Source organism: Dermacentor silvarum, chromosome 1 (genome assembly GCF_013339745.2).
Source record: "Dermacentor silvarum isolate Dsil-2018 chromosome 1, BIME_Dsil_1.4, whole genome shotgun sequence".
Lineage (NCBI taxonomy): Eukaryota > Metazoa > Arthropoda > Arachnida > Ixodida > Ixodidae > Dermacentor > Dermacentor silvarum.
The window spans coordinates 405576023-405590250 of record NC_051154.1 but is presented as its reverse complement, the minus strand read 5'-3'; the positions used below and the strand labels follow the sequence as shown (position 1 = coordinate 405590250).

Sequence of the window (14228 nt, the reverse complement as noted above, 5' to 3'; positions counted from 1 at the left end):
GCTCCCGGTAAAAGTCACTCTGCGCCACCGCCGGCGATGGCGGCTGCGCAGAGTGACTTTCGACTAGAGTGTCTAGTACACTCTACTTTCGACATGGCTCTGAGGCGGGAAAAAAATATAAAGTGAAAACGCGCGCTATCGTCCAATCGGAGATACAGGAGAAAGAGAAGCGGCGTTTTTCAAAGGATGGCGGTACTTTTCCGATGGTATGGGTACAGTGCCTAGAAGTATATTACAGGCACTGTAGTATAGGGGCTTTAACGCATGGAGGAAGGTAAAAAAATTAGAGGGAGCGTCACGTGGCAATCTTGAAGCCTAGTCATAAAAAAAATTTAGAGGAATAGGATGGTGGGAAATAGGCCCTCACGTGATAGGCAAGCGGTAGATTTTACTCGGCTCGTTTCAGTTTCATCTGCTACATCTGCTGCGGGGGTTTCTGAATATGCGCACATAGTAGGCGTGGCAAACGTGCGCCGAGGTTAGTGAAGGAATTCGTGTGAATCAGTCGAGTGTGTGCAATGCACCGAACCACCACGCAGATCGCCGCTTAATAAGCAGACAGGCGCCAAGGCTGTTGCGAACGAAGATGCCGGCATTGCGCCCATCAACCCGGGAGGACCACCTCAAGGACGACTGGTTGCGTTTCGGGGCAATTTCAGGGAAACGAGGAAACCTTTCGCCCTACAAACGTGTGAAGGCAGCCAAGCCGCCATTCCGACGGCGATTCGTCGCGTTTGGGGATTTCTGGGAAACAATGGTGCTTTGCGCCCCCACAAAAATGTGTAGGCGATTAAGCGAGAGACTGTTTTCCCACGGGAAAAACATTCGTCCCGACTTGTGCCCACGGATGGACTGGCGAGCCGGGGACTCCGAACATATTTAAGGCCGGGCCTGTCCATAGTTAAGGTAAATGGTCCCAGTCGACGCTGTCCTGCTCAAAGTCGTCGGCCTCTCACAGACCGGCAAGAACTACCGTCAGCAGTAGGCGCACCTGCGTGATGAAGTGTTGTGTGCCAGGATGCCCTAATCGAACAGAAAATCGGCGTGATGGTCTGTCTTTCCATAGGTAAGCACAATGAACGTTTCTGTTGCTTGTGAAAATGGAACTGCAATATTCGCTAGTGACCATAGATCAGATTATTTTAGCCTCACGCGCAGGCTGCGGGCGCGCTCCAATACTCTCGACACCAGGCGCCACCTCTCGGCGTGGACTGGGGGAATCGGCGGACTAGCGTGTGTTTATTTGCGCGTGGCGCTTGTTTGTGTCGTTGCTACTCATGGTTTGAGTGAGTAGCAACGATGTGCAAAAGCTACTCGTCAGGGCCGCATTGTGCCGTCATCGGCATTCTTGATAGGAATGTGGCGAACGCCAATATTTAAAAATTCTGATCGGCCTTACACTTTTTGTAACACTTGAAGGAGAAAGCCTGGTGCAAATTTAGTCATGCATCGAGTTATACATTAAGTTACACATTAGGTTATACATTACCGAATGATAGGCTCTCGCTACATGTAAAACCCCATGTGGCACATACCGGCATATCACGGACTTGGGCAAGTTATGCGCCACACGTGATCGGGTATATGCATTTCCATGCGGCCACGTGACATATTTTTGTCATCCGCCGCGACGCCGGGTTTTCGACAAGGCCATTGCCAACTCTTTAAAGGACACCTCCGGATGAGACACATAAACGTTTCGTTTTAACAACTACTGAAGTTTTACGTGCCAAAACCATGATGTGATTATGATGCACGCCGTAGTGGATGGTTCCGGAAATTTCGACCACATGTGGTTCCTTAACGTGCACTGACATCGCACAGTACACGGGCGTCTAGCATTGCGCCTCCATTGAAATGAGACTGCCGCGGCCGGGATCGAATCCGCTTCTTTCGCGTCTGCAGCCGTACACCGTAACTGTCAGACAGCCAGACAGACGCTCGTCGTCTCAGGACCAAGAATGACCTTTAATGTTCCGTCATGAAATATATACAGCCAGAATGGTCACATGACTTGCGTGAGAACTGAGCAAGGGAAACGATAGCATCGCGCTTATCTCAGCGCGTGTCTGTGGCACAGGCACACACAGTGCGTATCAGGATCACGTCACAGTAACTACTGCACCAACGCGGCGGCGCCGAGCGATGAGTTTTGAAGAAATGAAACGCTAGGAAACCAGATTATGATTATTGTTGCGTGGCAGAAGGGCTCCTCAAGTATTCGTTTTTTTTTCTTCACAGCGGAGCTGTTTAAGCCGAGCGTTAGTCCGTAACCTGCGAACAGAAAATGTGGGCCGATCCTGGCGGTAGAGCAGAAAGGGTCCAAGCTCAATGGCACATACCCCTATAAACGAGCGAAGCTGAGCCTGGGTAAGTCTAGCTAAGCATGGTTGGTACTACTTAAGCTTATCATCGTAGCCAATCAATAGCTCATCAATAATCGCTTAATAAATTCCGAAAAATGCTGGGGATGACTTGGTAGTGCTTAGCCTAGCCCAAATACGTGGTCAATACCTTGCGATAGCCAATCAATAGGTAATCAATAATCAATCAATAATCAATAAATTCCGGATCATGCTGGAGATGACTTGGTAGTCCTTCATCATCATCTGCCTATACTTATGTCCACTGCAGGACACTCCCTGTGATCTCCAATTACCCCTATCTTGCGCTAGCTGATTCCAACTTGCGCCTGCAAATTTCCTAACTTCATGACCCCACCTAGTTTCCTGCCGTCCTCGACTGCGCTTCCCTTCTCTTGGTTTATATTCTGTAACCCTAATTGTCCACCGGTTATCCATCTTACGCATTACATGGCCTAACCAGCTCCATTTTCCCCCACATAATGTCAACTAGAATATAGGCTATCACCGTTTGTTCTCTGATCCACACCGCTCTCTTCCTGTCTCTTAACGTTAGGGAGCTTACCACTGTCGTTGAAAAGTCTACAATCATTGCATTCTACCGGTACTAACATATGGAGAAGAAACTTGCAGGTTAACAAAGAAGCTCGAGATGGTAGTGCTTAGCCTAGCCCAAATACGTGGCCAATACCTTGCGATAGCCAGTCGATAGACAATAAATAGCTAATCGATAATCGATCAATACTCAATAAATTCCGGAATATGCTGGGGACGACTTGGTACTGTTTAGCCTAGCCCAAAAGCCAGGACTAGCTAGGTACCCATCAGCTCCGCTGTCTCTTTAATATTGCGGCTCCAGTGCAATCCTACGCTAATTTTTTTGTAATTTTTTAGAGTGTTCATGCAAGCGTGCTTAATTTGGTCACGTATCGCATAGCCATCGAGGCTATTAGAGAAGCTTTCAGAGGCGGTTCAAAAGAAAACAGTGTTTCGCGGCAATAATGCTACTGTAATCGCATCCTTCACTCACTTACTTTACACGAGGTGTGAAGCGCATTTCGAAAACCACTACCCCGTTTAGATAAGTTTGTCTAAGTACGAATGAAATCTGGTTTTATGTCTTGTGAGTTTTACTTTTGTCAACAGCTCAAGCTTCGCCACACCACAGTGCATAGGCGGAAATTTTTCATTTTTCCGGAGGGGGGGGGGGGCTGACCAGCTTTGCGAACCCCACCCATGTATGCATATATATATATATATATATATATATATATAATATTGCCACCTGTAGGTAGTGGGTCGAGGGCAAGAGTGGGTCGAGCCCAAGAGAAGAAAGAAGACCGCGCGCCCCCTTCTCTGCTCGAGCCAGCCCCGACGGTCGCGTCTTCCGAGAGCCAGCTGCTCTACGGGTTATTAAACCTTCAAGTCCACTTCTAGAGGCTCGTGACAAACTGGTGGAGGTGCTGGGTAAGCGTCCTCACGGATGTTGCAGACCCCTCCATCCGCGCTACAAATCCAGTGCCTGTCGACACTCCCGTGCATCGGGCCAGCCGCAGGATCAGGGGACTGTCCCCAGAAGTCGTCGGCGCTACGGTTCCCACCACATCGACTGGTATGACCAGCGCCTCCCTTCAAACCGCCCCAACCGGTACGGGAAGCACGATGTCGAACCGTTACACACTTGAGAGCCCACGGATCCCAAAGACGTTTCATGGCACTGTGTTCGAAGACGTCGAAGACTGGATGGTCGAATACGAGCGCGTGGCCTCCGTGAACGAATGGAAAGACACGGAAAAACTCAGACACGTCTACCTCTACCTGGAGGATGGCGCGCGTACGTGGTTTCAGAACCGCGACGGGCAACTGCCGTCGTGGCGCGAGTTTTGTCGTCAGCTCCTGGAGACCTACACCAGTTCTGATCGCCACGAACGAGCGGAACGCGCGATTCAGGCCCGTGTCCAGTTGCCAAACGAAACGGTGACCACGTATGTCGAAGACATGATGCGCCTCTTCCGACGAGCGGATCCAAGAATGACGGAGGAGAAGAAGTTACGTCATCTGATGCGCGGGGTCAAGGAGCAACTCTTCGCTGGCCTCATACGGAGCCCTCCGAAGACGGTCGCGGAGTTCCTGTCCGAGGCCGTAACCATGGAAAAGATGCTTCTGCATCGCTCGAACTTGTATGAGCGGCAAGCGAACACCATGTCTGCTGCTGACATTTTCACGGCCATAGGAAGCAACGGCGACTCACTGCGAGAACTCATCCGCTCTGTAGTGCGTGAAGAGTTGCAAAAGGCCGCTGTAACACCGCAACCTACGGTAAGCTCCATAGCGAGCATTATCAAGGACGAACTGCACCAGGCGCTTCGTGATACCTTGCCTCCTGCTAACGCTGCGGCAGTACCTCCTGAATACCCCCGTGCGACCTACGCGGAAGCCCTGAAGCGCCCTGCTTCCTCGCCGCCGCTATTCGTTCGTGCTCCTCCTACGGTGTCAGTTCAGTCGGTGCAGCCGATACCGTACTACGACGCTGGGTACACGCCGCCGCCCGTTGTTCATGCCGCTCCATTTGCTCATCGTACGGAGCAAGCGGTTCACTACGTCGACGATAGACGCCCGCCCCCTCGGAAGTCGGATGTTTGGCGCACACCCGATTATCGGCCTCTGTGCTTCCACTGCGGTGAAGCTGACCACTTGTACCGCCAGTGCCCATACCGGCGCCTTGGGATTCGCGGCTTTTCCGCATACTCGCCGCCGCCCAGATACGGCCAACGACCCAGGGACATTCGGAATACCTGTCCCAGCAGCGCTTGCCACCGCCTGCCAGGCGGCAGTCGCGTTCGCCGTCTCCGAGACGTTTTTCACCTCCGCCCCAGCGGTATTCTCCCGACCGGTCGACCAGTCCCCGCCGGGAAAACTAACTGAGGCGATCTTTCGGGGCGAGGTCGCTGACGGTCGAAGCGCTGAAGACCTCCGACGGACGCAGTTACGGAAAGATACAAACCCGACACCATCTGCAACTGAACGGGACGACCGGCTTTCGCTCGATATACCAGTTACTGTTGACGGTTATGCCGTTAGTGCTTTAGTGGACACCGGCGCAGACTACACGATACTAAGCGGCAAAATAGCAACGCAGCTGAAGAAAGTGATCACGCCCTGGCATAACTCGCAGATTCGGACGGCTGGCGGCCACATCGTTACTCCGCTGGGCGCCTGCACGACTAGAGTTGAGATTCAAGGATCTACATTCGTAGCGAGCTGCCTTGTCTTACGCGAATGCTCCCGCGACGTTATCCTTGGGGTTGACTTCCTGCAGGAGTACGGCGCGATTATCAATCTGCAAGAGCGTCGTATCACTTTCTCTGCCGAACGAGCAATCGACGTGCAAGACGGCTGACGGCGCGACGACGTACTTCGTGTTTCTGCTGACAGTGTAACGCTTCCTCCACGTGCCAGTGTCCTCGTCGACGTCACATGCTGTGGCTTACGCGATGGCGAAGCGGTGGCCGAAAGTAACTTGGAACACCTACTGAAACAAGGTGTTTGTGTAGCTCGCAGTGTTATACAGATTCGTTCTGGTCATTCGCAATTGCTTGTTACCAACTTTAGCTACGAGCACCGACATCTGTTCCGCGGCACTTCGTTAGCGTTTGCAGACGCAATAGCAGACGTTAACAACTGTTTCACGTCAGAAGTAGTGGAGACAGCAGACACGTCTCTGGGACATCTTGACATCAATTCTGAAATGTCCACCGATAGGCAGACAGCACTGCGCAAGCTCTTGCTTGAATTCAGGACCTGCTTCGCACATTCTTCCAAGGTACGCCAGACTTCCATCACTAAACACAGGATCATCACGTACGAAGACGCACGCCCGATACACCAGCAGCCTTACCGCGTGTCGGCAAGAGAACGCCAAGCCATACGTACGCAAGTCCAGGAGATGCTTGACGATGGCGTCATCGAACCTTCCAACAGCCCGTGGTCATCTCCGGTCGTTCTTGTCAAAAAGAAAGACGGAACGCTACGCTTCTGTGTCGACTACCGCAAGCTCAACAACGTGACTAAAAAGGACGTGTACCCGCTGCCGCGTATCGACGACTCGTTAGATCGACTACGGCGCGCCCAGTACTTTTCTTCTCTCGTTTTAAAAAGCGGGTACTGGCAAATCGAGGTAGACGAACGCGACCGCGAGAAAACAGCCTTTGTGACTCCAGATGGGCTCTATGAATTTCGAGTGCTTCCTTTTGGCTTGTGTTCAGCCCCGGCTACTTTCCAGCGAATGATGGACACTGTCCTTACTGGACTGAAGTGGCAGGCCTGTCTTGTGTACCTGGATGATGTGGTCATCTTCTCTGAAACGTTCGAGCAGCATCTTCACCGCCTACGGAGTGTGCTAGAAGCCATCCGATCGGCAGACCTCACACTTAAGCCCGAAAAGTGCCACTTTGGTTACGAAGAGCTCAAGTTCCTCGGTCATGTAGTAAGCGCTAAAGGGGTCCGACCCGATCCAGACAAGCTTGCCGCTGTGGCCGCGTTTCCAGCTCCTGCCGATAAGAAGGCCATCCGGCGCTTCCTGGGTTTGTGCGCCTACTATCGCCGGTTTATTAATGGCTTTTCGAAGATAGCGGAACCCCTGACACGCCTTACAAGAGACGATACGCCATTTGTGTGGCATAATGAGCAACAGGCGGCTTTTGCTGAATTACGACAGCGCCTTCAGTCAGCACCCGTCCTTGCACATTTTGACGATGATGCTGATACTGAGGTGCATACCGACGCCAGTAGCATTGGCCTTGGCGCAGTGCTCGTCCAGCTTCAAGATGGAGTGGAAAGAGTTATAGCGTATGCCAGCCGCTCCCTGAACCATGCCGAGGCGAATTATTCGACTACGGAGAAGGAGTGCCTCGCGGTCGTGTGGGCGATCATCAAGTTTCGCCCCTATCTCTATGGTCGTCCCTTCAAAGTAGTGACGGACCACAATGCCCTCTGTTGGTTGGCAAGCATACGCGACCCTTCAGGACGACTGGCACGGTGGAGCTTGCGGCTACAGGAATTTGACATCACCATCGTTTATAAGTCCGGCCGTAAGCATGAAGACGCTGACACGCTGTCCCGCGCACCCATTGATCCTGCCAGTGAGGAAACAGAGGATGATGACGGCTTCCTGGGTGCCATTAGTTCGTCGGACTTGAGCAGACGGCAGCGTGACGACGCTGAGATTCGACCGATCATCGATCATTTAGAGGGTCGCGACACAACCATACCACGCCATCTGTCCCGCTCGCTGACGTCCTTCTGTCTGCGAGATAACGTGCTGTATAAGAAGAATGCTCGTTCGACCAGCCGTGCTTACCTCCTGGTGGTTCCAAGGGACATGCGCGACGACGTCCTCTTCGCTTGCCATGACGAACCGACATCTGGTCATTTAGGCTTTCCACGAACACTCGCTAGAGTAAGCGAAATGTACTATTGGCCCGGGCTTTCGGCAAGCGTCAAACAGTACGTTAAAGGCTGTCGTGAATGCCAGCGCCGCAAGACACCATCCGTTAAACCGGCTGGCTTACTTCAGCCAATTGAAGCACCTCACACGCCTTTCGACCAAGTCGGCATGGACATTCTCGGACCGTTTCCTCTCTCTGCCGACGGCAACAAATGGGTGATCGTCGCGACTGATTATTTAACACGCTATGCTGAGACGCAGGCGATCCCACGAGCCACGGCCTCTGAGGTAGCGCACTTCTTCATGCGCCACATCGTCTTGCGTCACGGTGCTCCCTCCACTGTAATAACTGACAGAGGGACAGCATTCACAGCGCAGCTTATGGACGAGGTTTTTGAATTGAGCAATACCAGGCATCGCAAGACGACCGCGTACCATCCGCAGACCAACGGACTTACCGAGCGACTGAATAAGACGGTCACAGACATGCTCGCAATGTACATCGACGTTCAACACAAAACATAGGATCGGATCTTGCCTTACGTGACCTTCGCGTATAACACCGCCGTGCAAGAGACGACGCGCTTCACGCCCTTTCGCCTTCTCTACGGTCGCGAAGTCCAGACGATGCTGGACGCTATGCTGCCGTGTCAAGACGCTGACCTATTGACCACTGACGCCGAGGAATTTGCAGAGCGTGCTGAGGAAGCCCGGCAGCTCGCGCGGCTGCATATCGGCCAGCAGCAGCAGGCAGACGCACGACGCTACAACATCCGCCACAGGGACGTGTCCTACAACCCCGGGGACCAAGTTTGGGTGTGGACCCCCGTTCGCCGCCGTGGTCTCTGTGAAAAACTGCTGAGCCGGTATTTGCGCGTCCGTAACTTTTTTGTTTTCGTTTTTTTGTTCTCTCATTCCCTTCTTTGTTTCTACTTTTCATTTATCTTTGGGATATTGCTTCTTCGTTCATTGACTGTGCCGGCGTGACGGCTACTTTTTTTTGTGTACTTTCGCTTTGCCTGCCTTCTTCTTCGTTGTCTTCTACGCCTATTTTTTTTTTAGCATCGAGGCGATGCTTTTGTTCGGAAGGGGGGATATTGCCACCTGTAGGTAGTGGGTCGAGGGCAAGAGTGGGTCGAGCCCAAGAGAAGAAAGAAGACCGCGCGCCCCCTTCTCTGCTCGAGCCAGCCCCGACGGTCGCGTCTTCCGAGAGCCAGCTGCTCTACGGGTTATTAAACCTTCAAGTCCACTTCTAGAGGCTCGTGACAATATATAGGGGCCGCCGACATCGACGACACAGACGCTCATTTTGCGGCCAGTTTCGGTTTGAAGCAGCCTGCCAAGGGTAACTAATTGTTCTCGTAGCTCCCGCATGAACTCCGCTATTCAAAATTTGATCGTTAGGATAGCTAGTGTCGAGGACGGGCCCCAAAGTAGTCATTGCTTGTAGCCACCTATTGTTGATAATTAGAGAGTTATGTAGCGTAACTTCGCTAATTATGGACGTAAGTGCTGAAATTGCTCTGTATCTAGAGGCCGCCAATCCGTACACTCGAATGGTAAACATAACACTTTTCTAATTCTAATTTTCTAATTTCTAATCTTAAAACTTTGGTGCAGCTAAAAAAAACACCCTGTATATTACCTTTAATAACAGTTACACTGGAAACTTCGTGTGACCTCGAAAGATTGTTCACTGTAGTGACGAGTTTATATGAGTATTTGCAAGACCTCGGAGTAGGAGACAATTCAGTTTTACAGCCTGAGTCCCCTCGCACCGCCAAGAGACTGGTGTCTCTTGGTTGAGCCATGCGACAAGCGGATTCAGTTAAACACGTTAGGGCGATACATGTGTTTTGTGCGTATTAAGTCGCACAAGTACACATCTATGAAAAAGCAATGTAACGCCTTGTAAAAGATTTAATACAAAAGACACAATCAAGAAATGTTTTCCTGGCGAAAGGTCAGTTATTGAGAAGATAAGACTTAACATATGTAAACATTAAACGATATTGACACGTGTACATGTTTATTTTTCACCGGTGACCGCTTTTCACCGACTAACCAATGTTAAACGTTATCGCTAGGCACAGGACGCGCCTGCATGTTTCCGAAGTTTCTCGAACGTTATCGATGCTTCTATCCGTTGTCTGTTGTCACCGAAGCTTACGTAATCTGATAGTATGACCGACGCGAATGGTCTAGAACTTTCTGGAAGATACGCGGGCACCAGGGAATAATCTGGAACTTTCGATGACTCATGTATAAAAGCCGACGCGTTTCGCCGCTGATCAGATTTTCGACGGTCGCCGACTGTGTTCGCCGCTTTCGTTGTGCTTCGAGTGTAGCTTGCTTTTGTGAGCACAGGTTCGCCCAATAAAGAATCAGTTTCGTCATACAGTCTTACGACTGTTCAGCGTCACGACTACGTGACATCTGGTGGAGGTGCTTTTGTGTTCATGCACCGAACGCCCCCGCAAAGCCGCGACCCAAGCCCGAAACCGCAGGACGTGACCAACGTCGCCAAGGACCAGCGAGCTAGCCGTAGGCAGCAAGGACTTCTGCCGGAGTACGCACTTCTAGCAGCGCCGGGCTATACATCAGTGCCTCCCTTTCGTTCCACGTGCCGTTTGTTTCGTATTCTTCTCGGTGTTCTGCACACTCCCACGTGATGTGAAAGAGTGCTGGTGTTGCTCCACACCACGGGCATATGTCTCTGTATACCGTGGGGTAGATCAGGTGGAGTGTGGGCAAATTTATGTAGGTGTTCGTCTGTAATCTTCGCAACACGGTTGCCTCCGCAGCGCTGAGTTTACCGTGCGGGGGTGGATAGATCTTTCTATTTTCTCTGAAGTATTTCAGAATTGTTGCAAAGCAAGGGTCTAGGGGTGTAGGGTCCTCTATTGCAGAGTCTGGGGCGGCACGGTTATTTGTAAAGCCTCGAGCCGCCTCGTCCGCATGCAGGTTCCCGGTGACGCCCTCGTGCCCCGGTGCCCAGGTCACAGTTTGAATGTATTGAACCGTGGGGTCCCATCCAGTGCCGACAGGTATTCGGAGCGCCTGTGCTCCAACATTGCCCCTTAGATAGTTTCTGCAAGCTTTCTGTGAGCCTGTGATTATCGTAAATGGAATGCTTAGCGTCCAGCCCTCTTTTATTGCGAGCGCAATTGCAACCTCTTCTGCTGCTGTTGTAGAAGCGCGATCTATTGAAGCGCAGGCTGTAACTAACCCTCTACGGTCTGTGGCCACTGCCACCGCCTTCCTTGCATCTGTCTGATAAAGCGCGGCGTCAGTGAATCTTGCCGTATTCACATATTTTGTCATTTTTTCTATGTATTGTGCCCTAGCCGTTCTTCTCCAGCATGCAGGGTACGATCCATGTTATTTGGTATGGGGGATACCGTGTACCATTCTCTAAGTTCGCTGGGTATCTCATGAGTTTCTTGATGTTTTTGTATTAGTGCATCACGCCCTAACTTGCTTAAGACTTCTCTGCCTGTTGGAGTCTGGAGCAGGCGATTTTCTTGTGTTCGTAGCTGTGCCTCGGTTAATTCTTCGATCGTGTTGTGTAGACCAAGCGCCAGTAGCTTGTCGTTTGAAGTATTCTGAGGTAATCTTAGAGCAGTCTTGTAGGCCAGTTTTATTATTTGTTTAGCCTTTTCTTTCTCTTCTCTGTTCATATTATGATAGGGGAGTGAGTATGTGATGCGACTGACGACGAGACTTCTTACCAATCGGAAGGTATCTTGTTCTCGCATCCCCGTACGATTGTTTGTTATACGGGTGATCATGCGTGAGATCTGTTGCACTGCTGATTTGAGGGTATTTAGTTTGTGCAGGCATCTCTGATTAGCTTGCAGCCACATACCAAGTATTCTTATGGTATCTTTCTCTTGAATGATTTTAGATGCGGAGCATCTTATAGCGGTGGCCTGTCCCGCGGCGTCGTTGGCGTCGGCGTCGGCGTCCGTCCGCTCCTCTCCTCATTCTCTCCACGCCAGCTGTGCGATAACACCTCTCTCCTCCTCTCCCCCTCTCCACGCCATCTGTTCGATAACGCGCTTCTCCCTCCGTGTCTTCATCCGCCACCTGTGCGATAGCGCGCACATGCGTGTCTCTCTCTCTCCTACTCCTCTCCGCGCCAGCTGCTTATATAAACCCGGTGCATGCACCGCTGCCTCAGTTGCTGCTTCGGTTTAGTCACGCTGCGCCGTCCGATGCGCTGAGTGGACGCCAACGAATCTGTCAACGAACTGTCTGGCACATCTTCAAACAGCAGCAGCCAGTTCATTAACAGAACCGCGAGCACCTCTGAAGACAAGGCTGCGCAGAGAAGAGCTCGCGACGCAGAACGTAAACGTCGGCGACGCGCAGCGGATCCAGATTCAGTTCGCCAACGTGAAGCTGCTTCGAAACGTCAGCGTCGAGCAGCGGATTCCACACTTCGAGAACGCGAAGCCGCTTCGAAACGTCAACGTCGAGCAACGGATCCTGAGCTTCGAGAACGGGAAGCCGCGTTGGTTCGTTAACGTCGAGCAGCAGAACCTGAGGTTCGGGACCGTGAAGTTCAACGTAAACGTACGAAGCGAGCGGCGGAACCCGACCTTCGAGAACGGGAAGCCGCGTTGGTTCGTGAACGTCGAGCATTAGAACCTGAGGTTCGGGACCGTGAAGTTCAACGTAAACGTACGAAGCGAGCGGCGGAACCCGACCTTCGAGAACGTCGAGCAGCGGATCCTGAGCTTCGGCAACGTGAAGCAGCGTCGATTCGAGAACGTCGAGCAGCAGAACCTGAGGTTCGGGACCGTGAAGTTCAACCTAAACGTACGAAGCGAGCGCCGGAACCCGAAGTTCGAGAACGGGAAGCCGCGTGTAAACGTCAACAACGAGAGGCTGCTCCCGATGCTGCATGCGCAGCCAAGCAGCACGTGCAGCCCGACGCTCGCTTCAAACGTGACTTCCTGGACCGGAGCTTCGGACACAGTTGCAAGGTGTGTGACAGACTTTGGTTCGACAACAACCTCACGCGGATTGGAAACATCCAGAACGATACTCATCGGACCAAAGCGCTGTCAGTTCTTTGCAACGAGTTCGATGCCAGCAACGACGGCAAGAGCAAGACTGACTACAACGACTACGTTGTGTGTGCATCGTGTAAAGACTCGTTGATCGCGGGTCGAGTCCCTGCTATGAGCGTGAGTTACGGCTACCGCTACCCACCTCGACCAACCCGAGTTGAACACGGTGGAAGAACGGCTCATCGCTCCTCGACTCCCATTCATGAGCATACGACGCTTGACGCATCGCAACGGACAGTACGGAATTAAAGGCCAGGTCGTGAACGTTCCCATCGAAGTTCCAACGCTCGTTCAGTGCCTGCCTCGCAACGTTCCCGACGACGCGGCGATCGACGTTCACATCAAGAGAAGACTGGTGATCAAGGCGTCGTACAAGCGCGATTTGGTCAAGCGCAGCAACATTCACGCTTGGTTGAAACACTTGGAGCAGACTCCTCTCTACAGATACGTGAACGTACAGATAGACTGCAGTCGACTGGACCAGTTTGACGGGGACGACGCCGAGTGCATTGACGACGAAATCGAAGCTCTACCCGAAATCACATACTTGGACGATCCCATGCAAGCGGTGATTGCTCTGAACGCCGTCAGCCAAACGCTAGTGTATGATGACGTCGGAGTACGAAGCGAAGAAGACGTTCGGAAACTCGTGGACAACACTTACAGTTTGCACGTTGCTCCGGGAGAGAACAAGGTTCCGATCTCGCTCTTCTTCGACGAGTACGCCGAGGAGCTTGCGTTCCGGACCATATAGCTTGGGATTCCGCGCACGATCACGGGACCTCGGCCAACGCCATTCGTCAAAGCTAGCAGCGAGATTAGACGCACGGACCGACGCGGAGTGACGCCAGAACACGTGCTGTACTTGGTCACGAAAGTAATGCGGTTCAACGTAGCCGAGATGACCATGACGTTCCGGACGAACGCAATCACAGACTCGTTTATCCGACAACAACTTGAGAGTGGCGGACGCGAGTTCCTAGTCGACGTACTGAACCGGGACTTGGCGTTCATGCGCGGAATTCCCAACACGATTCACTACTGGCAAGACCGACGTAAGGAGCTCTTTGCAATGATCCGACAGTTGGGCAGACCTCACGTCTTCCTGACGCTCTCCGCTTCGGAACTGCATTGGGATCGACTGCTCGAAACGCTCGAACGCCTGCGCGTGGGTCCGGAAGGTCGTGCTCACGTAATCGGAGAGCTGAGTGCATTGGAACGGGTGGAGCTCGTTAACAACGACCCGGTTGCGTGCGCAATCTACACTCACCGGGTCTTCGACGTGATCATGAACATCCTGGGAGACAAGCGCTGCTCTCCGTTCAGGCCGTACGTGGTCGT

The 14228-nt window shown here is 52.2% G+C and overlaps 1 pseudogene; it reads left to right on the top strand.

The window, feature by feature from the left end:
* The first annotated feature begins 910 nt into the window (after positions 1–910).
* LOC125943987 (uncharacterized) lies at positions 911–13652 on the top strand (annotated as a pseudogene).
* The last annotated feature ends 576 nt before the right edge of the window (positions 13653–14228 follow it).